General features: G+C 47.2%; 1 pseudogene; it reads left to right on the plus strand.

Moving 5' to 3' along the window:
- The window catches only part of LOC132334705 (zinc finger protein 850-like), a 1,130,993-nt pseudogene that overhangs the window by 399,595 nt on the left and 708,227 nt on the right, over positions 1-23,171 (plus strand).

Below are 23,171 nucleotides of genomic sequence, written 5' to 3' on the forward strand. Positions count from 1 at the left end.
ATCCAAGAGGCCTTTGTGACACTGCAAGGCTGCATGGAAACAAGGGGCCATTGTGACACCTCAGGGCCATCTGTCATCAGTGTTCCATTGTGACACTAAGGAACCAAGGGGGACTATTGTGACACTGCAGGGCTTCATGGAACCAATGCTCCAGGGTGACACAGAGAGGCTGCCTGTAATCAATGGTCCATTGTGACACTGTGGAGCCAAAGGAGACCATTGTGACACCACAAATCCCCATGGTCCAAAGGTCCATTGTGACATTGCAGGGCTCACAAACAGAGGAGTCACATTACATTGTGGGACCTGTGGAACCACTGAGACCATTGTGACACTGCAAGACCTCATGGAATCGTTGGGAACATTGTGACACTGCAGGGTATTAAGGAACCTGGGGGCTGTTGTGAGACTGTGGGAGCCCATGGAACCAAGGCACCCTTGTGACACCTCAGGGCCCCATAAAACCAAGGGAACATGGAACAGGTCTGGCTGGTTTGGCCTCCCGTGGGCCACCTGACTGGTCCAGTTGACCTTGGCATGTTGAGGGTCTCTTCCCATCTGCTGCTAAAACACTGGGGCTCCGTGCTTTCCTTCCTATGGAAAAGAACTGTCCTTCTCCTCCAGGCACCCATGAACAGAACTGGGATTCCACCACCATATTTCCTTATATCCAAAGATTGTTCCCATAGCAATAGTGCCAGGACAAGTCTTTCTGGCAGTGGTTTCACAAGGGTCACCTCTCATTTGTCCCCAAAATCCTGCAGAAGGCTCCGTGCTTTACTTCCTATGGAAAGGAACTGTTCTTCTTGTCCAGGCACCCATGGCCAAATTTGAATTTCATCTCCAACATTGCCTGCTGTGACAGACTGGAGGAGATTGTTAGCTTGAAATATTTCACGTGTGGGGGAGGAAGGGGCAGGTCCAGCCTTGCCCTGCCCTGTGACCCCAGCACTGCCCTGCCCTGGAACTCCAATCCCCCAGAACCTCCATGCCAGCCCAGCAGTGCCTGCCAGTCCCTGGCACACCCCAGGCAATGCCTCACACCCACCTCTGGAGCCCCCAGCCCAGCTCCTGAGTGGCCAAATGACCCCAAGTCCCGGCCAGGAGAAGAGCCCCGGAAGACCAAGTGTGACCACAAGGCTGACCACAAGGCAAGCACATATCTTGACCCTACCTCCTCTTGGAATTTCCATCTGAACAACAATGGAATCCAGGGGTGGGTGCTTCTCTGTATCTTATTTGTCTTTCTCTCTTTCTGTGTCTTCTTCTATTTCTGTCTCCTTGCAAATTTCAACTAATACATTGAATAGGCTTCGAGTTACTGAAGTTGACTGGGCCAAGTTAATGCTTTGAGAAGTGTTTTTTGTTGATTGACTGTCATATTAAACCTTTTCCCAAAGTTTCTCTGATTTTCCAAAGTTGCCAGTAAAGGCTGTTTGATTGTTTTGAGCTCCTGAGAATCTCTTGTTGTTATTTCTGCAGTATATCCAACTCAGAGGACACAAATAATTGAAATTCCTTATAAATGTCTTGTTGAGAGAATTGTCTGGGGGATGGGAGTCAGGGCTTCTCTGTCCTGCTTGGCACAGCCCAGGCAGGTCTTTCACAACCACATTCCACTCTCCATTTCCCACCTGGAGCTGCTAGTGTCTCTGAGTTCTGCTTGCCCAGCTCCAGGGACGCTCTCCTTGTCTGCCCATTCCGCCACAGTCTCTGGGCAGGGATGGCCTCAGTGGGGGCTGCTGACATCCTCAGCAACTTGGAGGCTGCAGCTGAATTTTCCTTCTCCAAAGGCTGGAAGTGTATTCATTCTGAATTGATCATATTTAAAATGAGAGTGAGAAAACATTTTTAGGCCCTGCTTAGGTTTTTCTTTCTATTAATACATGGATATGTGCAATCTCCAACTGACACTGAATCCAAATATCTCCTCATGCCGTTTGAATATGAACATCAAGACCCTGCATGGCTGACAATCATTCAGACTCTGTCCCAAACCTCTCCCTTCAATCTCCCCCATCCAAACCCTGGCACCCAGAGCAGCCTTTGTGCAAATCTGAGCTCCCTCCACCCAGGCTGGACCTGTATGTTTCAGCTCCTTGGCTCCAACTCCCACCTGCTTACCCTGCAGAAGGAGCTGCCTGAGACACAGAGGGATGTTCATTTATTGTCAGCCAACAAAGCCTAGGGAAGGAACAGCTCCATCAAATGCAAAAGTATTCTTCTCCCTGGCTCTGCCCCGCCCCTGATCCCCACAGCCTGTCCTGTTTCCTTCATCCCTCCAGTGCCAGGGACTTTCTGGGACAAGGCAGCTCTGCTCTGGCTTTGGAGAGAGGTCCAAGTGCAGCCACTGGAGTGGGAACCACAACTCATCAGGTTTGTGTCTTTTGAGGGACCAGGAACTGCTGAGACTCAGAGGCACAGAAAAGTTTTTCTTCTTGGCCAACATAAGAAATGTGAAAATGATAAAATTTAACAGACATCAAAACCCTATCCATAGCTCCTTTGACATCCCAGCAGCATCTGACATGTCCACCATCCCCATGGGATTGCCATTCAGGAGGGATTTTAGACAAAGGCATAAGACGGGGTGGTATAAACGATAAAAATACACCTAAGATGCTGAGGAAGGAGATATTTCAACTTCTGAAAGCTCAAAGCATGAAGCAATTCAAAAGAGATGCATTGGAATGACCAGTGAACTGCTGCAGGAGAAAATCTGGGAGCAACGGGAAGGACATGGACGCAGCTGTTGTAAATGAAGAGATGTCCTTGGACATGGCCATTTAACCAGGGGAGCTGAAAACACCTGAAGGAAGAAGGGAATGAAATATTACACTGAATGTTGGTGGCAAAGGTAGAGGGGAAGATTAATATTTCTTCTCCTGCCATCAGTAGAAGAAAACAGTAGATCCAGGAAATTTCTGTTCCTGGTGGGAAAACTTTGCCGTTTCTTCAAAGTACTCAAGTGGCCCAGATAATAAAGATTTGATTTTAGATGATGAAACTAAGAGGTATTAAAAGCTGTGCCCCTTTGCAGGCAGACATCACTTGTGTGCCCATGAACAGGCAGCTCTCCTTGTAGGGCCCCAGAACCCTCAGGTGCCCAGCTGGGACTGGATCTCTCGGAGAGGAGCTGAGTGAGAGCAGAGCATCTTGCAAGCTGATGTGTCTGCTAGAATTCCATCCCCTCCATTTTCCACAACAGCCCTGCATTTCCCTCCTCCAGCCTTGGTCTCCAGCACAGCCATGGAGTCTCTTGGGGCTCTGGACTGTTCCTGCAGCCCCCAAGGGTAGCTGAGCTCTGCCTTTGGCACACTCAGCCCTGCCCAGTGCAGGCCATGCTCAGCAATTGTTTGTGTGTGCCTGGCCTTGCTGTCAGCCCTGGCAGCAGCTGTGGTGCCCCTTTGTGGCCCTGTGCTGGCCCAGCCATGGTGGCACAGCTCCTGTGCAGGCCTAGCCCAGGCCAGGAGCATTGAAGCTGGGAATGACCCTGTGCTGTGGTGGCCACAGCAGTCTTGGGGCTCTGTGCCCCATGGCCTCCCTGCTGGGCAGCCTCTGCCAGCTCCTGCAGAGCCTGTGGCACCTGTGGGCCTGCACAGACAGCCCTGCCCTGGGCTCCACTGTCGGAATCAACAGGAGTACCGTTTACCTTTCAAGATACTTACAGTGGGACCTGACCAAAGTGAGGGCCCTGATCGCCGGGATTGTAGAGAGAACTCCAAAAATCCACCCTGCGAGGCAAAACATCCCCTATAGAGGCTTGGAGCGGGGGCCTCATAGATATGTCACTTAAAGCCATCATAATCCCCCTTGAAAGGGTGTGGCTGCGGCCTCAAAAACACCCTAAAATGGGGAGGAAAAAAACACTCTTGAAGTGATGGGATCCCCCCCCAAAAAAACCCTAAAGAGAGAGAACCTCCACTTCAATGGGGCCTGGAGACCCTTAAAGGGCCTCGAGGAGGGACAAGATCCCCTCCTCTGCCTGGGCTTCTCTGAGCCGAGGGAACTCTCCTGTTTGCTGCCCTCAGGGCAGCCCTGAGTCTGTCTAAACATGGGAACTTCGCTGTGTTGAGCCCAGATCCAGAGTCCTGACTCCTGCACAGGGGCAGGGTAATCCCCTCACTCACTGCTGTGCATTGTCCCTGCTGAGGCTCAGACACTGGCAGGGCACATTTCCCTGCCTGCAGGATTCCTGCCTGACCCAAGCGCTGCACTAATGGCTCCAACATTGCTTTCCCACAAAACCAGGACAAGGCAAACAAGCTCATGGTATTTTAGAGTGTCTAAAACTCGCTAAGTCATTGATCTGAGAGGTGAGATGCATTTGGAATTCATGGCATGGAGAAGTAATGCAACACAGAAAAGGGGAGCATAGAAATAAATAGAGGAAAACATCTCAAATTGTTCCTTTCCATTTTCATGTCACTTCTGGAAGGCTGTTTCACTTTTCCAGGAATCTTCTCCACAGTGCTGGCTGCTCTTTCAAGAACCTTTCCTGGAGAATGAGGTGCAGCTTCTGTCACAAGATGTGTCCCCAGCTGCAGCTTCTCTTGGCTTTCCACACCATGAGTGCAGCGGGACTTCTGCAGCAAAGCAAGACAAATGTTTGGATTACTTGACAACTTCTCCTTTCTTTTCCTTGTGAGATGGGGAGTTGTGCCATTGCTGAGGTTTTCATTGTGCCCGTTCTAACCGGAGAAAACAGGAGGTTTTGTTGGGGACTTGCTGGGGAATGCAAGCCTGACTGAATGCAGAGAAAGAATCTCCAGGACTCTCTGGGAGCTCCCTGGGCTGGGCTCATGTTCTTTCAAGACTCAAAACATCCCTCTGGATGTCCAGAACGGCCAGAACCCTTGCCGGGGGTCTCAGAAACCCTGGCGCAGAGCCCAGAACACCTGTGGGCTTGATTATGACCCGTGGACCAAATTACCAGCCTTGTATGGAGACCAGCAAGCCACAGCAGTTTAAGTAGCATAATAGTGAAATTATCACAGGGTGAAAAAATAGGTTTTGGGGGTTTTTGGAGTTGGGGTTTTGGGGGCAAGATGGAGGGATCTGGGCATGCCCAGCCTTTCTCCTTCTTCTTTTTTGCCTCCATTTTCTGCTCTGATGTTGGCACTTTTAGATTGGTTTAGAGTAGAAGCTCACTGTCTAATATAGGTGATAGGTATTGAAAAGTAATTGTAAACATTGTATATGTAGTTTTTAGTATAAAGAGATAACACCACCTTGGGGGCAGGCAGTGTGCCTGGAACTGTCCTGCTGGATGGACCTCAGCAGGGCAGGAGAAACATTTTTATAGATAAGACGCAATAAACAACCTTGAGTCCGAGAACTGAAGAACTCCGACTCATTCTTCAAGTACTGGAAAATAGACTTTTCACACATCTCGGGGTCTCGGCGACCTGGACCCTCGAGACCATGGGACCCCTGGGTGCCACAAAGTGCCTTGGATCCTTCCGCCCTGCAGTGTCACAATGGTGCCTTGGTCCCCCAAGGCCCTGCAGTGTCGCAGTATATCCTTGGTTTCAGGAGCTCTCACAGTGCAATGATGCTCTCCTTGGTTCCACAGTGTCACAATGGCCTCTTGGTCCTAAGGGGCACCCCATGATCAAAATTGTTTCCTTCATTCAACAAGTACCTGCACTGTCCCAATGGCCTCTTGGTTATACAAAGTGCCCCCATGTCACAGTGGTCTTTGTTGTTCCACGAGGCCCCAGAGAGTAACACTTGCCTCTTGGTTCTGTGCAGTGGCACTTGGTCTTGTTAAACCTCACCTGGCTGGATTTGGCCCCTGGATCCAGCCTGTCCAGGTGCCTGTGCAGAGCCCTCCTACCCTCCAGCAGATCCTACTCGCACCCAGTTTGGTGTCATCTGCAAATTTGATGATGGTGGACTCAATCCTCTCATCCCAGATCATCAATGCAAACATTGATATCCACGCTGGCTGGCTCTGATCCCTCGGCCATCCTGCAGGTGCCCTGTGATGGCACTCAAGGTGATCTGTTCCATCACCCTGCCAGGCACCGAGGTCAGGCTGACAGGCCTGGACTTCCCCAGCTCCTTCCTCCAGCTCCTCTTGGGGATGGGGTCACATTGGTACCTCCAGTCCCCTGGGACCTTCCCACTGAGCCAGGACTGATGATAAATGATGGAGCGCAGCTTGGGGAGCTCATCCACCAGCTCCCTCATGCTCCTAGGTTGGATCCCATACACCCGTGAGCATTGGAGTGGCTCTGCAAGTCACCAAGTCCTTCCTCCTGGATTACAGGGGGCTGTTCTGTTCCCTGTGCCCATCTACCAGCTCAGGAGAACACTTGTCCTGAGGACAAGCTGTCTTCTTGTTAAAAATTAAGACAAACAAGGTGTAAAGTAGGTTTGCCTTTTCTTTATCTTTAGTTACTTTAGTTCTCTGCATAGGAGCTGAGCTTGGGACCCCTTTATCTTAGTTATATTCTCCACTGCATCCAATAAAGAATAGAGATTCTCCTTCTCCCTCCTCTTGCTAGAAATTTTTTTATAAAAATGTTTGGATTATTTTTCTTCAGAAGTCGTAGGCTAAGTTCCAATTGAGCTTTCATCTCTCTCATTTTCTTTCTGCATAGCCTAATGACATCCTTAAACACTTCATGAGTTGCCAGGCCTTTTTTCCTCTGAGTCCCCACAAAAGAGTTGCATGGGCAGCCAGGACAGTGATTTTCCTCACCCAGCCCATCTTTTGGCCCACTGGGATAGGCTGCTCCTTCCTCCTTAAGATTACTTTCTTGAAAAGGGTTCATCCTTCCTGGACCTCTTCCATTTTAAGGGCTGTTTCCCTTAAAAAAAAAAAATCAGTACCTGATTTTGGTACTCCCCAAATCAGAATCCCAGCTAGGCCAAAGTCTGCCCTTCCTAATTCCAGTGTAGAAGATTTGTTAGAGTACTCCAGCACAGCCACACTGCCACCCAGCTTGGTGTCACCTGAGAACTGACTGAGGCTGCCCTCTATCCCCTTGTCCAGATCAGAGATTTAAAGAGATTTAAATGACCAGGCCCCAATCCTGAGCTCTGGGGACAGCCCTGGATGTGATTCCATTCCTCAACTGCTCTGACTGCCAGGACTTGGATGAAGGAAATGGTTGGGTGGGGGTAGGGACAAAGTCTGATTGATTGTCAGTCATGAAGGGTCTTGATTTTCATATCAATTCAGGCTGCATTCCGAGGTGCTGGGGGTCAATATCAATTGGACATTGCTGATCTCAATCTATGAACAGGGAAAGACAACTGAATAGGACACAACAATTCTCTCTTCATTGTTTTCAATACAGTAGATTCACATTGAATACACTTGTGAAATCTGTGTGATTAACCACAGAAAGCTTGAAAACTTGAATTATTCCCAAGGGCTTGTCTTGTTTGAGTGCTTTGAACAAATGTTAATGAGCTTTTTTCACTGCATTTCTGAACTGAAGAGCCCAAGGAAGAGGAGGCCTGTGGAGTAGTAAAATTCATCAGCAACCTCCAAGTGGCTGAGGATTCATCCCCATCAGAGCAGCAATGAACAGAAATGGGCACAACTTTGTGGCTGCCCCAGCTTTGGGATGGGCCCTGGGCCTGGAGCAGGAGCAGCTCTTGAGGGCCCCAAGGCCGAGGCTCTTGAACCACCCTGGGCAGATGGGATGGCTGGAGGGGCTGCAGAGCTCCCAGCACCTCAGCCAGAGGGGAGCAGGGCACCCAGGGAGCCTCCTTTGGCCTTGGCCAAGCACCTTACACATGGCTGGGGCTGAGTCCCTTGGGAGCTACAGCTGCTGCTGTGCCCTTGCCAGGGGCTGAGGCCGTGGGGCCAATGCCCAGAGCAGCCTGCCCTGAGCAGAGCTGTGGAGCCAGAGCCGGCTGGGCTGGGGAGGAGGCTGCTCTGTGCCCTGGATGGCATGGACAGAGCAGGGACAGACGCCCAGGACATTTGTCACTGCCAGTCTCTGTCCCTAGCCCTTGGCAGCCCTGGGCAGCTGCTGAGGCCAGCTTTGCCCTGGGCTGAGTTTTGCTGTGGCCCAGCTCCATACTCCTGCCGGGCACAGGGCCTGTTCCTGGCCGTGGCCAGCCCTGGCTGGCCTCTCTCCTGGCCCAGAGGCTGTCAGAGCCCAGGGCAGGGCTGTCTGTGCAGGCCCACAGGTGCCCTGGGCTCTGCAGGAGCTGGCAGAGGCTGCCCAGCAGGGAGGCCATGGGGCACAGAGCCCCAAGGCTGCTGTGGCCACCACAGCACAGGGGCCATTCCCAGCTTCAAGGCTCCTGGCCTGGGCTAGGCCTGCGCAGGAGCTGTGCCACCATGGCTGGGCCAGCACAGGGCCACAAAGGGGCACCACAGCTGCTGCCAGGGCTGACAGCAAGGCCAGGCACACACAAACAATTGCTGAGCATGGCCTGTGCCGGGCAGGGCTGAGTGTGCCAAAGGCAGAGCTCAGCTACCCTTGGGGGCTGCAGGAACAGTCCAGAGCCCCAAGAGACTCCATGGCTGTGCTGGAGACCAAGGCTGGAGGAGGGAAATGCAGGGCTACTGTGGAATAGGAGGGGATGGAATTCCAGCAGACACATCAGCTTGCAAGATGCCAGTCTCAGCCTGGCGCCTGAGGCTTCTGGGGCCCTACAAGGAGAACTGCTTTTTCATGGGCACACAAGTGATGTCTGCCTGCAAAGGGGCACAGCTTTTAATACCTCTTAGTTTCATCATCTAAAACCAAATCTTTATTATCTGGGCCACTTGAGTACTTTGAAGAAACGGCAAAGTTTTCCCACCAGGAACAGAAATTTCCTGGATCTGCTGTTTTCTTCTACTGATGGCAGGAGAAGAAATATTGATCTTCCCCTCTACCTTTGCCACCAACATTCAGTGTAATATTTCATTCCCTTCTTCCTTCAGGTGTTTTCAGCTCCCCTGGTTAAATGGCCATGTCCAAGGACATCTCTTCATTTACAACAGCTGCGTCCATGTCCTTCCCGTTGCTCCCAGATTTTCTCCTGCAGCAGTTCACTGGTCATTCCAATGCATCTCTTTTGAATTGCTTCATGCTTTGAGCTTTCAGAAGTTGAAATATCTCCTTCCTCAGCATCTTAGGTGTATTTTTATCTTTTATACCACCCCGTCTTATGCCTTTGTCTAAAATCCCTCCTGAATGGCAATCCCATGGGGATGGTGGACATGTCAGATGCTGCTGGGATGTCAAAGTGTTAGCGTTCAGGAACACATAATCATGAGAAATGATTATATGCAGGTGCTTTTATTGATGAGCTCTGGGTGTCAGGGGTACAAACCCAGATCTTACTCCGACATAAGTTTGGGATGAACATGTTTTTATAGTCTACTCTTATATAACTTTCATGTTAATTAATAACCTTAGCATTGTTTTATAGTATACATAGATTTCAGCCAAGCATAGCCACCTTAGATTACGCACATACAGTTTCTCATTGTTCTTCTTATGATTATACAATAATTATTTTAATTACTAAACAATCATCACATCTAGTAATTATACTACTTACACAGGTAAAACACAAGGCTTAACATTTCAGAGTTTTATCTCAACATTTTTCGAAGGCCCTACTATCATTATCCCCCCTTTGAAAGCATTTTCACTTCACTATAGGTGTAGATGTTTTCACTTGATACAGTCCTTTACTTCTCAATTTATGCTTGATGTTCTTCAAATCCAGGGTTGATGTAAAAGTTGTCGTGGATGCTATCACGGGCTGGAGAGCCAGAAGATAGTGGGCGTGGATCTTGTGTCAGTGCCTTTATTATTTTCTGATTCCAGGACATTTTCTTCTGTATTTCTTTCCTTAAGATGCTGTAAACTAACCAAATTACTAAGAATACAATTAGTAAGATTATCACACTCTCAAAGATAGATTTAATCCATGAACTCACATTCCACCCTAACCCTTTAAAGATTTTTCCTAACCAGCTTGTAGTCAAATCCTTTTGCTCTTCTTGTGCTTTATGCTCTGTTTGTTTCAACTGATTGATGTCATACTCTACATCTGCAGTTACATTTGGGATGTGAACACAGCAATGATCAACTTGTCCCTTTAAAAATCCACATACTCCATGCTCCTTCAGGAGTAACAAATCTAAGGCTAATCGATTTTGCAAAGTCATTTTTGTGGTGGCTTGTAATTGTGCATTTAATTCTCTAAATCTTTCCCGGGTGACTCTTGCTAATCTATCTACTTGACCTGTAAGTTTGTACAGCATCTCTCTACTCGGATAGTTTGCTATAGGACCAAACAAAGACTCTAGGGCCCACCCAAGTTTCACTCTACTAGAGGGTTCTTGCCAAGTGTCATCTGGATTTTCATTGTCTAGAACTTCTCGTCTTGCTCTTATCTGCAGAAGTTCATGTTTTCCATTAAATGGGAACTTTTTCAAAATTGGTCATAAGGTTGGGAGGCCCAAAGTAATTTCTTTTACTTTCTCATCTACAGGCAGATGTGTTGTCCAGGTACCATCGCTTGTTGCCCATACAAATTGTCCTGGACTTTTAATTGTACTCCTGGTACATCTTATAATCACTTTATGATGCATTTTTCCTTGTTTATGTTTGATCCCTCTGCAAGCACAACTAATCTGTAGGGCTATTGCCAGGGGTGGCATCTGTTTTATCTCTGCATCATCAGAAGTGCAGTCATAAGTTTTATTGCACGCCCACCAACTTACTTTGTTTGCCCGCGTTCTGCTACTAGTGTCAGTGTATGTTACTGCTGGATCTGTTTCATTCTCGGGGCCTTCCCACTTAATACGCCAAGGGGTGTTTGCCATATATTGGAATTTTTGAAGTGTACTCACAGACCACACACTGTCTCAAGGCTCTAGCTGATCTTTCTGATCCTCGGCCTCACAGAGTGGTTTCTGTAACATTTTCTATGATCTTTTTATAGTGTGGCAAATAGCATTGCCATTGTGTGATGCCTCCCAACTGTCCCATAGGGGTTTCTAGTATGCCATCACTTAGAATACAGTCTTTCTGGCTCAGAGGTCTTATCCATGTTCCTATTTTCTATCAAGTTTCCTTGACCACCTGTCTTGACTCGGGTACCTGTTTGCATGTAATTGTTTTGTTCTTTTGTATTTCAAGTAATTTTGATGTTATGATTCCCCAATTTACTGGGTCTCCTGCTGCCTTTGGTATTGGCAGACAGGCAGTTCTTCTACTGGTGTTTTGTATTTTGGCATAATCTTTGACTTATCCAATCATTACATTCTCAGCTCGAACTGCATTAGAAATTTTTATCACCTGTGTTTCTGCCTCCCTCTTCATTCTAGAATGAAGAGCAGTTAGTTGATCTTTTTGCATCCCACATCCCAAAAACATTAATGACCATAACATTAGCACAATTACTAATAGCATTCTCAAAGTAATTAAACACATCTTATCTGCAGTCTTGGTTCCACAGTTTACACAGTCTGTGATCCAGGATGGAATTTCTTCACTCGGGTATAGTGAATCCAGGGGCCCCCGCCAGCTACTTTGACTGATGTAAAGGTAGTCAGCAGTACCTGATAGGGTCCATTCCACTTTTCTTTCAGCGGTTCTTCGTTCCAGTTTTTAATGTACACCTGGTCTCCTGGATGTATGTTATGAACTGGGTTCTCGAGAGTTATTGGTCTATTTCACACGAGGATGCTCCGGAGCCGAGCTAAAGTTTTCCCAAGAGACAGAACATAATTATACACTTCCTGTTTTCCTGTAACGTGTACATTAGGGTTAGGCTCAGGAGATTCATATGGTTTCCCATACAATATCTCATAAGGACTGACTGACATCTCTCTCCTAGGTTTTATCCTAATCTTCTCTACCTGTCCATTTGACTAGGGTCTCTGTGGAGAGTTTTGTGGAGACGTGGCTTGAAGAGAAGGGACATGATAAAATACAGCTGGTAAAGCAATAGGCCTTGAGCAAAAGGCCTTGGGCAAGGCCACAGTATCCTTGAGCGAGAAGTGATACGATAACAAGATGCAGAAGCAGGAACTAGCTAGGGGGGGAGAAAACACAGGCATCCTGAGTATGTGGCAACAAAGGCGGAGCTGACCTTTTGTAGTGAACCAATAATGAGCTTTATTTTTGCAATATGTATGAGCCTTATTATCATTGTTATAAGAGCACGCATGTTAAATCAATAAACTGAGACTTGTTGATCATCATCGGATGTGCTTGTCTCCCGTCGACTCCATCAGGTCTCCACGGTGTGTGGAGGTCCCACGTTATCATCAGCAATCTACTTGCCTCTTTTACTACTGTAGCTTTGAAATGGGGCCCCCTATCTGATGATACCCCTAGGGGTACCCCAAACTTGGGAATAACTTCCTGTAGTAACCACTTAACTGTTTCTTTTGCTTGGTTTGTGCGACAGGGAAGGGCTTCTGGCCATCCAGAAAATGTGTCAACTCCTACTAACAGGTATTTGTATCCTCGAGTTCTTGGCAATTCTACAAAATCTACCTGCCAAAAGTCTCCTGGCTCTATTCTTATCTGAATTCTTCTTAGCTGTGCCTGTCGCCTAGCCACTGGGTTGTTTTCAATCAGATAATTCATTCTGACATGACTGATTTTGCCATTGTTAACAACCGTACCAAAATAAACGCTGCTTTAGCAATTTTACCAATGCCTCTGCACCCCAATGACATTCGTTATGTTTAATTTGTAGAACTTCTCTTATTATCAAGGGGGGTACCACTATTTGTCCTTGTGCAGTCAAATACCATCCTTCGGAGTTTTTGTGCATTTAGTAAACGTGCCAGTCTCTCATCTTCTACTGAATATCTTGGTTTTGGAGAAAGATTAAATTGGGATATATTGAGCTTTGAAGGTATCAATGCCATTGTTGTTTGCACCTCTCAAGCAACCTGTCGGGCTGCCCAGTCTGCCTTTTGATTTCCTTCACAGATTTTGGAGTTTCCTGATTGGAGTGCTTTACAGTGTATAATTGCCACTTGCTCAGGTTTTTGTACTGCTTTTATCAATTGTAGGACTGCATCTTGGTATTTAATGTGCGTACCTCGAGAAGACAATAATCCCCTTTCTTTCCACGGTGCTCCGTGTACATGCACCACCCCAAAAGCATATTTTGAGTCAGTCCATATATTTACTTTTTTCCCTTCACTTAATTCTAGTGCTCTGGTTAGAGCAACCAGTTCTGCCTTCTGGGCAGATGTATTTGATGGTAATGTTTTTGCCTCTACTACTGTGCTGACTGTTGTTACCGCAAATCCAGCGTATCTGGTTCCGTTTTCCACGAAGCTGCTCCCATCTGTAAATAGCTCCCACTCTGGCTGCTCTAGCGGGACGTCTTTCAAGTCTTCTCTTGCTGAATAGGTGTACTCTATTAGCCCTACACAGTCGTGTTCCAATGGGCCTTCTTCACTTGTGGTACCTAGGAACAAAACTGGATTCTAGGGTGACTGTTATCCCCATTTGTGTGTGTGTAGTTTATGCTGGGTGTTGTGTTCTGTGCCTTTAAGACTGGCGGAGTGAAGGTTTTGTTTTGGGCCTCTTATCAGCCACTTGGCGGGACATCCAGATAGCACCAGTGCATGTTGCTGCTTTTTTGCTTTTTGCCCTGCTTTTTGCCTTTTCTCTTGCTTCTGCTTCGCTTCTGCTTTGCTTGCTCTTGCTTTTTTCCCCCCTCTTCTCATTAGTTAATTTAGTTAAACAGTCCAAATTCCTTCCTGGGCTGTCCCGTCCCCCCCCACCCCCCCCACCCCGTTTGGACCTGCCAAACCTGCTCCGGACTGGGATTTGGAACACCGAGAGAGAGTTTACACCTTGTGGCTGCAGCAGCTGCCTCAGCGCTTTAGGGACTGATAACAGCAACCACCCCCAAGAGAGACTTTCTGAATTTGTCATCTTTTTCAGAGTGGTGAAAGAGTGGTGTCATCCGGTATTGTTCATTTTGTGTGCTGGGGGGTGCTGTGCTTTGTCAAATAGGTTCTTTCCACTTCTTTCCGAGGAAATCTTCCCGAACCGGTTGGGGGAGGGGTCATGTGGGTTTGTTTTTTGGAGAAGCCCTTTTTGGGGATTCTCTCCCAAATTTGCTCTAAACCAGGACAAAAAGTTAGTTGCTTTTAATGTGACATCATCCTGCTCAGTCAGGACTACCTGGAATTTTATCATCGTGCTTGGAGATAGCCAATGGCCTCTCTTCTGTTCTAAGACAGTGGTTACCATGTGTGGTACATAAACATGTATGTGTCTTCCCATAGTAAGCTTCCTGGCTTCTTGTATCAGCATCACAGTGGAAAAGTAGCCCACCGGCCTTTTCCAGCTTTCCAGACGTTGGCTCAGGACTCCTAGTGCTAGGCATAGTCTTTCATGTACAAACAGCTGAAAATCTTTAGACAGATCAGGTAACCCTAATGCTGGAGCAGTTGTCAGTTTTTAATTTTTAAGAAGGCTTATTTCTGTGGCTTGCCCCAGGTGAATGGCTGCGTCTTCTGAGCTTCATACAGGGGTTTTGCAATCAGTCCATAGTCCATGATCTACAAGCGACACCATCCTGCCATCTCGAGGAAGACTTGCAGCTCATGTAAGTTCTGGGGCTCTGGATTAGCACAAATAGCTTGGCTACGGTTAGTACCTAGTTTTCGTTGCCCTTGTGAAATTTCACATCCCAGGTAGATCACAGTCTGTTGGTCAATTTGTGCCTTTTCTCTGCATACTTTGTAACCTCCCATTCCCAGTGAATTTAAAATCTCAATGGTTATTTTTGTACAGGTTGCTTTTTCTTCTGTAGCTATTAGTAGATCATTAACATACTGCAACAATAGGTATTGGTCTCTTGGTACTTGCCCATTTTCGTTCTAAGTCTCCAGCTCTTTTGCCGGTTGGTTTCTGAATAGGGTCGGCGAGTTCCTGTCCCTTGTCGTCTCCAGGTGAGTTGGATCTTTCTTCCGTTCCCTGGGTTTTCCCACTCAAAGGCAAACTGTTTCTTACTTTCTTTGTCAAGGGGAATGCAAAAAAAGGCATCTTTTAAGTCAATTACAGTAAACCATTTATATATCTCTTTTTACGGATGTTAGCAATGTGTAGGGATTTGTTATCACTGGATAAATGTCCTTTGTTATTTTATTTATTGCTCTCAAATCCTGCACTAATCTATATTCACTATCTGGTTCCTTTACTGAAATATTATGTCCTAACCTATTTTACAAATTCTATGTCTAGTCAGCTGCTATATTCTCCCAACACCATTGCCTTGGTGACATTTTCCTGCCGTAACTGATTGCCCTGGTTAAATCTGTCTGGGCACTCTCGTTTCCAATGCCCTTCCCGCTTGGAATAAGCACATTGATTTAGGCTTAACCCTTGCATAACTGGTCCTCTACCACGACTACCTCTGCCACGTCCCCCAAAACTTGGGTTCCCTTTTCCTTGTACCACTGCCAAAGATTTTGCTGCTGTCCCCCACCACCTTCTCTTTCGCGATTATTATACACCCTCCAGGCCACCCCCAGGATTCTGAGTTTTCATAACTGTTCTTACTACTTTTGCCACCTTACCAGGACCTTCTCTACAAGTTCCAGCTGACCGCCTCTAAATAATCAAATCTGCAGGAAAAAAAAAAGGCACTTCTACAAACACTGGCCCCTCCACTCCCTCACCTTGTCACAAGGGAGCAATCACAGTCTGTTCTTGTCTGCCTATGTCTTTTCCCTCCACAACCAGGGCAAACCCGGACCGGCTTCGGGTGGTTCTGCGGGCCACTGAGGTCGCTGATTCATTACCACCACCATCTTTTTCACCTGCATCCCTCTCCCTCCTTTCTATCACAGCCAGGCTTTGCCCAGCTTCGGAGGAAGAGGAATCAAGTGTCGATGGGAGAGGAGGACAAAGAGAGAAAGGTGTACTAGATGAGACAGGTTCAAGATCAGGTGAGGAAGGGGCAGGCAGTGGGATAGGGACAGATGAAGCAGGTGGGATGGGGTTAGGTTCTCTTAGTCTTATTGGAGCTACCTGTAAATCAATAGCTGTATAATTTTCCCTAATCAACACCAAATGTTCTAGACAAAACTCCACACTTATCACTTGCAGACGCTCTAACCACCATTAATCTACATTCATCCCGCCATTCTGGCTTTCCCCGTAAATAGAAAAACAAATCAACATACGAAACCTCATCCATTGTTGGGTTTTTTGTTTTTTTCTTTTTCTTTTTTCTTCTTCTTTTTTTTTTTTTTTTCTTACGAAACGACATTAACTGTGAAATACTTTTATATTGTAAAGTGCTGTATTTTGGCTAATTTTCACCATTCTCCAAGACATATTCTGGCCACCATGTATTACAATAATTAATCAACTTAGCTTTACATAATTCTTCCCCAAAATTATCCTGTTTCCAATGTGCTAATAAGCACCCCGAAGGAGAAGTTTGTGGAATAGAGGCATTGCTGCCCAAAATTCCTTTGACCTTCTCCATCCAAAAAAAACAAATGCCGGACCAGCAACGCTTTCGCGATTGTCTTACGGAATGGCACCCAGGCAAGACCACCAGGAATTCCTTAGCCCAACCAAGCGTAGCTTTTGCTGCGTCTTATTGGCAGGCACCCAAACCAAAATCAAAGCACTTTACCTCTCTCCCGGGGACGTTGTGAGTGGCAGAGGCGGTCGCGGCCGATGGGCTCCCTGAGAATCCCTCGGTGCCAGCTGGAGCGTGATCGAGTCGCGAACTCGCTCAGCAGCACTCCCCGGGTCCCATCTGGGTCGCCAAAATGTTAGCGTTCAGGAACACATAATCACGAGAAATGATTATATGCAGGTGCTTTTATTGAAGAGCTCTGGGTGTCAGGGGTACAAACCCAAATCTGACTCTGACATAAGTTTGGGATGAACATGTTTTTATAGTCTACTCTTATATAACTTTCATGTTAATTATTAAACTTACATTGTTCTATAGTATACATAGATTTCAGCCAAGCATAGCCACCTTAGACTAGGAACATACAGTTTCTCATTGTTCTTCTTATGATTATACAATAATTTATTTTAATTACTAAACAATCATCACATCTAGTAATTATACTACTTACACAGGTAAAACACAAGGCTTAACATTTCAGAGTTTTATCTCAACATTTTTCCAAGGCCCTACCATCAAAAGGAGCTGTGGATAGGTTTTGGATGTCTATTAAATTTTATCATTTTCACATTTCTTTTGTTGGCCAAGAAGAAAAACTTTTCTGTGCCTCTGAGTCTCAGCAGTTCCTGGTCCCTCAAAAGACACAAACCTGATGAGTTGTGGTTCCCACTCCAGTGGCTGCACTTGGACCTCTCTCCAAAGCCAGAGCAGAGCTGCCTTGTCCCAGAAAGTCCCTGGCACTGGAGGGATGAAGGAAACAGGACAGGCTGTGGGGATCATGGGCAGGGCAGAGCCAGGGAGAAGAATGACTTTTGCATTTGATGGAGCTGTTCCTTCCCTAGGCTTTGTTGGCTGACAATAAATGAACATCCCTCTGTGTCTCAGGCAGCTCCTTCTGCAGGGTAAGCAGGTGGGAGTTGGAGCCAAGGAGCTGAATGCTGCAGGTCCAGCCTGGGTGGAGGGAGCTCAGATTTGCACAAGGCTGCTCTGGGTGTCAGGGCTTGGATGGGGGAAATGGTGAGCTGGGGGCTGGAACAGAGTCTGACTGTCAGCCATGAAGGGTCTTGATTTTCATATCCATTCCAATGGCATGAGGAGGTACTTGGATTCAGTGTCAGTTGGAGATTGTACATATCCATGTATTAACAGGAAGAACAACCTAAGCAGGGACTAAAAAAAAAGGTTTTCTCACTGTCATTTTAAATATGATCTATTCAGTTTGAATATGCTTCAAGCCTCTAGAGCAGTTAAATTCAGCTGCAGCCCCCAAGATGCAGAGGATGTCAGCAGCCCCAACTGAGGCCATCCCTGCCCAGACACCGTGGCGGAATGGGCAGACAAGGACAGCGTCCCTGGAGCTGGGCAAGCAGAACTCAGAGGCACCAGTGGGAAATGGAGTGTGGAATGTGGCTTGGGAAAGCCCTGCCTGGACTGTGCCAAGCAGGACAGAGAAGCCCTGACTCCCATCCCCCAGACAATTCTCTCAACAAGACATTTATAAGGAATTACAATTATTTGTGTCCTCTGAGTTGGATGTACTGCAGAAATACCTACAAGAGATTCTCAGGACCTCACAACAACCAGACAGCCTTTACTGCAAATATTAGAAAATCAGAGAAACTTTGGGAAAAGGTTTAATATGACAGTCAATCAACAAAAAACACTTCTCAAAGATTTACCTTGGCCCAGTCAACTTCAGTAACTCGAAGCCCATTCAATGATTTAGTTAAAATTTGCAAGGAAACAGAAAAAGAAGAAGAAGACACGGAAAGAGAGAAAGACAAATAAGATACAGAGAAGCATCCACCCCTGGATTCCAGTGTTGTTCAGGTGGAAATTCCAAGAGGAAGATGGGTCAAGATATGTGCTTGCCTTGTGGTCAGCCTTAAAACCCCTTGGTCTTCCGGGGCCCTTCCCCCGGCTGGGACTTGGGGTCATTTGGCCACTCAGGAGCTGGGCTGGGGGCTCCAGAGGTGGGTGTGAGGCATTGCCTGGGGTGTGCCAGGGAGTGGCAGACACTGCTGGGCTGGCATGGAGGTTCTGGGGGATTGGAGTTCCAGGGCAGAGCAGTGCTGGGGTCACAGGGCAGGGCAAGGCTGGACCTGCCCCTTCCTCCCCACACACGTGAAATATTTCAAGACAACAATCTCCTCCAGTCTGTCACAACAGGCAATGTTGGAGAGGGAACTCAAATTTGGCCATGGGCACCCGGCCAAGGAGGACAGTTCTTTTCAATAGGAAGTAAAGCACGGAGGCCTCCCCAGGGTTTTGGGGACAGATGAGAGGTGACCCTTGTGAAACCACTGCCAGAAAGACTTGTCCTGGCACTATTGCTATGGGAACAATCTTTGGATATAAGGAAATTTGGTGGTGGAATCCCAGTTCTGTTTAGGGGTACCTGGAGGAGAAGGACAGTTCTTTTCCATAGGAAGGAAAGCACAGAGCCCCAGTGTTTCAACAGCAGATGAGAAGAGACCCTCAACATGCCAAGGTCAGCTGGACCAGTCAGGTGGCCCACGGGAGGCCAAACCAGCCAGACCTGTTCCGTGTTCCCTTGGTTTTATGGGGCCCTGAGGTGCCACAAGGGTGCCTTGGTTCCATGGGATCCCACAGTGTCACAATGGCCCCCAGGTTCCTTAAGATTCTGCAGTGTCACAATGGACCATTTGGACCATGGGGATTTGTGGTGTCACAGTGGTCTCCTTTGGCTCCACAGTGTCACAATGGACCATTGATTACAGGCAGCCTCTCTGTGTCACCCTGGAGTTTTGGTTCCATGAAGACCTGCAGTGTCACAATAGTCCCCCTTGGTTCCTTAGTGTCACAATGGACCACAGATGACAGAAGGCCTCACAATTTCACAATGGCCCCTTGTTTCCATGCAGCCCTGCAGTGTCACAAAGGCCTCTTGCTTTCATGAGGACTCACAGTGTCACAATGGTCTCCTTGGTTCCATTGTGGCCTACAGTGTCACAATGCTTTGCTTATTCCTTGGGGCTTTGTAGTGTCACAGCGGTCTCCATGATTGCATGTGTCCCCTCAGTGTCACAATGGCTCCCTGGTTCCATGAGGCTGTGAAATGTTTTAATGGTCTTTCTATGGTTCCATGGTCCCATGAGGCCTTGCAGCGTCACAATGGACCTTTAGTTCTGTGGGGTCTCACAGTGTTGCAATGGCCGCTTTGTTCCATGACACCCTAAAGTGCCATAATGGTCTCCACAGTTCCATGAAGCCCCACAGTGTCACAATGGACCCTCGGTTTGATGGAGCCTCTCAGTGTCACAATGATCCCTACATTCTATGGAGTCACACACCATCAGTACAGTCCCCTTGGTTCCACGAGACCCAGCAATGTCACAGTGATCTCTATGATTTCATGAGGCCCCACAGGGTCACAATGGTCCCTTGGTGTCACAAGGTCCCACAGTGTCACAATTGTCCCTTTGGTTCCATGGACCATCTGCTGGTGCATTCTCCCCTCTCCTTCTCAGGCCGTCCTGCCAGCTGAGAAATGCTCCTTGGGCCTTGGCCTTGGCTAACAGCCCTTGGGCTGAGCTCCTCTTGAGCTCCTCACAAACACCGTCTGCCCTAGGCGCTGCTGCTGCCCAACCAGCTCCTGGTTTCTTTAGGAGCAGCCCTGAGAGCTGTTTCTCTTCCCTCCATTAGAGCCAGATAGCTGGCTTCATGCAGGGTTCGTTTGCCCCCAGGCAGGCAGGCTAGAAAGGGCCAGATTGCTCAGTCCTTGGAGTCTGTCCGAATACCCAAGTCACTCTTAGCTGCAGGCAATCTTAGCAAGCCCAAGTGATATCAGCTCTTAGTGATCTCTGCTCTTTTTCTGGTTTCAGCTCTTTTGCTTGCTAAGGCGCCCTGGCTGGCTGTGGCTTCCTGGTCAAGCAGACACAAGAGAGGAGAAGGCCGCCTGGAGTTCCACAGCAATGGTTTTATTGGGAGGTCTGTGAAGCAGACCTCCCATTTATTGGGAGCCATCCAGCAACAGCTTTTCTAGCCAGAATGGGCTAAACCAGCCCCTTATAAAGGGCTAGAAGGGATCAGAAATTGTCCAATAGCAGGGGTTAAGGAGAAGTAACCTATGGGGTCACAGAGAGATAAGCTTGGGTCTGGAAGGTGGAAGAGAGGGGCTTCTGGCCTTTTCACTATGACTTGGCATTTTCTTATCTTTAGGCCTCTGCTCTCCACAGGGCCCTCGCAGACCCTGTGCCTGCGACAATTCCACTTTGTTTTTTAGAAAAGAGACATTCCCTATAGTTCTTTTGAAACAGTGAACAAGGCACAAGAACATAGCTAGTACAATAACAGCTACAAGGAGAATCCACAACATTCCCTTAACCAAAGATGCAACCCATCCTGTTAATCCCCATTGACTGAAAAGTTCATTGACCCAGTCTGGGTTTTTTTCTACTTTCTAGTCCTTCATGAGTTCTTTCAGTTTCTGGATGCTCGCGTGGATGAATTCCGAGCAAGAAGGGAGATTGAAGCAGCACATCCCTTCAAAGTCTTCACAATCCTGTTAATCCCCATTGACTGAAAAGTTCATTGGCCCAGTCTGTGTTTTTTTCTACTTTCTAGTCCTTCATGAGTTCTTTCAGTTTCTGGATGCTCGCGTGGATGAATTCCGAGCAAGAAGGGAGATTGAAGCGGCACATCCCTTTGAAGTCTTCACAACCGCGTGTGTGGGCAAGCAGCAGGAAGTCAATCGCAGCTCAGTTCTGGAGTGAAGCATGTCTTGTGGGTTCTTCTTCCTTTAAGTGATTGTTCAGGGCAGCAGATGTAGTGTTAGCTTGTTTACTGAGCCGGCCCCCAAGGTGATTTATTTCACCAAGAGCTTTAGCTGCAGCTACCCATGGTAAGAATAGGGAGACAGCAATCTTTTTTGGTTTGTTCCAATTGTATAATTTGGGATCACATTTTTCATCAAATTCATTGTAGGACCTTTTGTGGCATTTTAACTCACTTTCTTTTTTCCAATTATGTAACAGGGTGATATTTGGAGTGAGGGTAGAAAGTTCTCCAAGGGTACAGGGACCGCCCTGGAGTTGGGAGATGATCACAGCCCATACTCTGTCACCACAGATGAGAAACGTTCCCTTGGGTAATACTTTGGGGTGGAGAGAGGACAGAGAGATCATACGAGCCGTGTAATTACACTAGTCGGGATAGTTATAGGCTTTGTTAATGGGTGATATGTCTTTTCGGTATGTGTTTTTTGTCTGGTCAATTTCTGACTAATTATTTTTCAGACATCTAAAGTAAAATTTGACACAGTATGTGGCCTTGGAGGACCCCAACAGGTCCAATTCTTGAGGTCCCTCTAGAGCATTGGGCAGCACTTTTCTCCACTAGTCCCAAGTATCTACCAGGTTGGGTCTCCTACCTGTGGTGTGGAGGAGCTCTGAGTTATAGACAGGCCAATCATCTGCTACAAAGGGAATTCCTACTAGGCATGTGGAAAGTGGGTTATCAATGCTTCCCATGGATAGGCACATGTTATCCTGTTTTAATGTCTTTGCTAAGGTTACCCAAACATTATGGCTAGGCTGTGAGCTAATCCAGCTGAAGGCATGTGGTATGGTGAAGAACATCCAGGCAGCAGTGAGGATAGGACTAACAGAGATATTTTCCATCTTTGGACGGGCATAGGGCTCCTGATAGGGAATATAAGCAAAATTTGTTATCTTTATGGTGGGAGGAGAGGGTTTACTCCCTTGTTCTTTTCTCTGTTCCTTCCCCTCCTCCCCCTTTTTCTTTTTATTTTTAATTTTCTAAGCTGAGGGAGAGGGATAATGGCTCAAACCATGACATAGGGTTAAGGGGTTTGGAAAAATAGTTAGGAAAAGGGAATAAAAGGGTTTTTTGAGGTAGAAAAGGGGTAACAACATAGAATTCAGAGAACACTCTTGTGTTCAGCTATCTATGGTTTGATGCAGCAGAACGTTATTCAGCTTTCTATTCTGTTATCTGTCACGTGATGGGGCGGTCTGTTCTTCTGTTTGTGGGTATTTGGCTGTGTCTTTGTCTCCAGGCAGAACTGGTTTGGTTTTGAGGAGGTCTTGTGTTTGACTCAGGAGAATTTTTGTCACCATTTGTAGTGTTTGCTCTGCCTAGCTATGGTTTTATGTTTTTTCCTGGGTACCATCTTGGACCAGAGGGTAGTAGTATGCACACGTATCCTCTGCCCCAGGCAATCAACTGGAAAGGCCCAGAAATTCAGTGTGTTTCAGGGTCCTTCACAGGCACAGGTCGTTTCTCAGTGAGCTTTGCTTGGGTGGTATTTGCAAAGTGGTGAAATATTGGTGGGTCAGGCTCGGATGCTGTACAGTTCAGGAAGTTGATGGCGTAGAGAGCCTTGCAAAGTCTTTGCACTGGAGATTTGATACTCATGTCTAAGTTCTGTTGGTTGAGGACCCTTTTGAGGGTTTGATGTGCCCTTTCCACGATGGATTGTCCTATGGGGTTTACAGGTATGCCTGTCTTGTGTGCTATTCCCCATTCACTGAAGAACTCCTTTAACTTACAGGAGGTATAGGCAGGTCCATTATCTG

The sequence above is a fragment of the Haemorhous mexicanus genome, chromosome 16 (genome assembly GCF_027477595.1).
Source record: "Haemorhous mexicanus isolate bHaeMex1 chromosome 16, bHaeMex1.pri, whole genome shotgun sequence".
Classification (NCBI taxonomy): Eukaryota; Metazoa; Chordata; class Aves; order Passeriformes; family Fringillidae; genus Haemorhous; species Haemorhous mexicanus.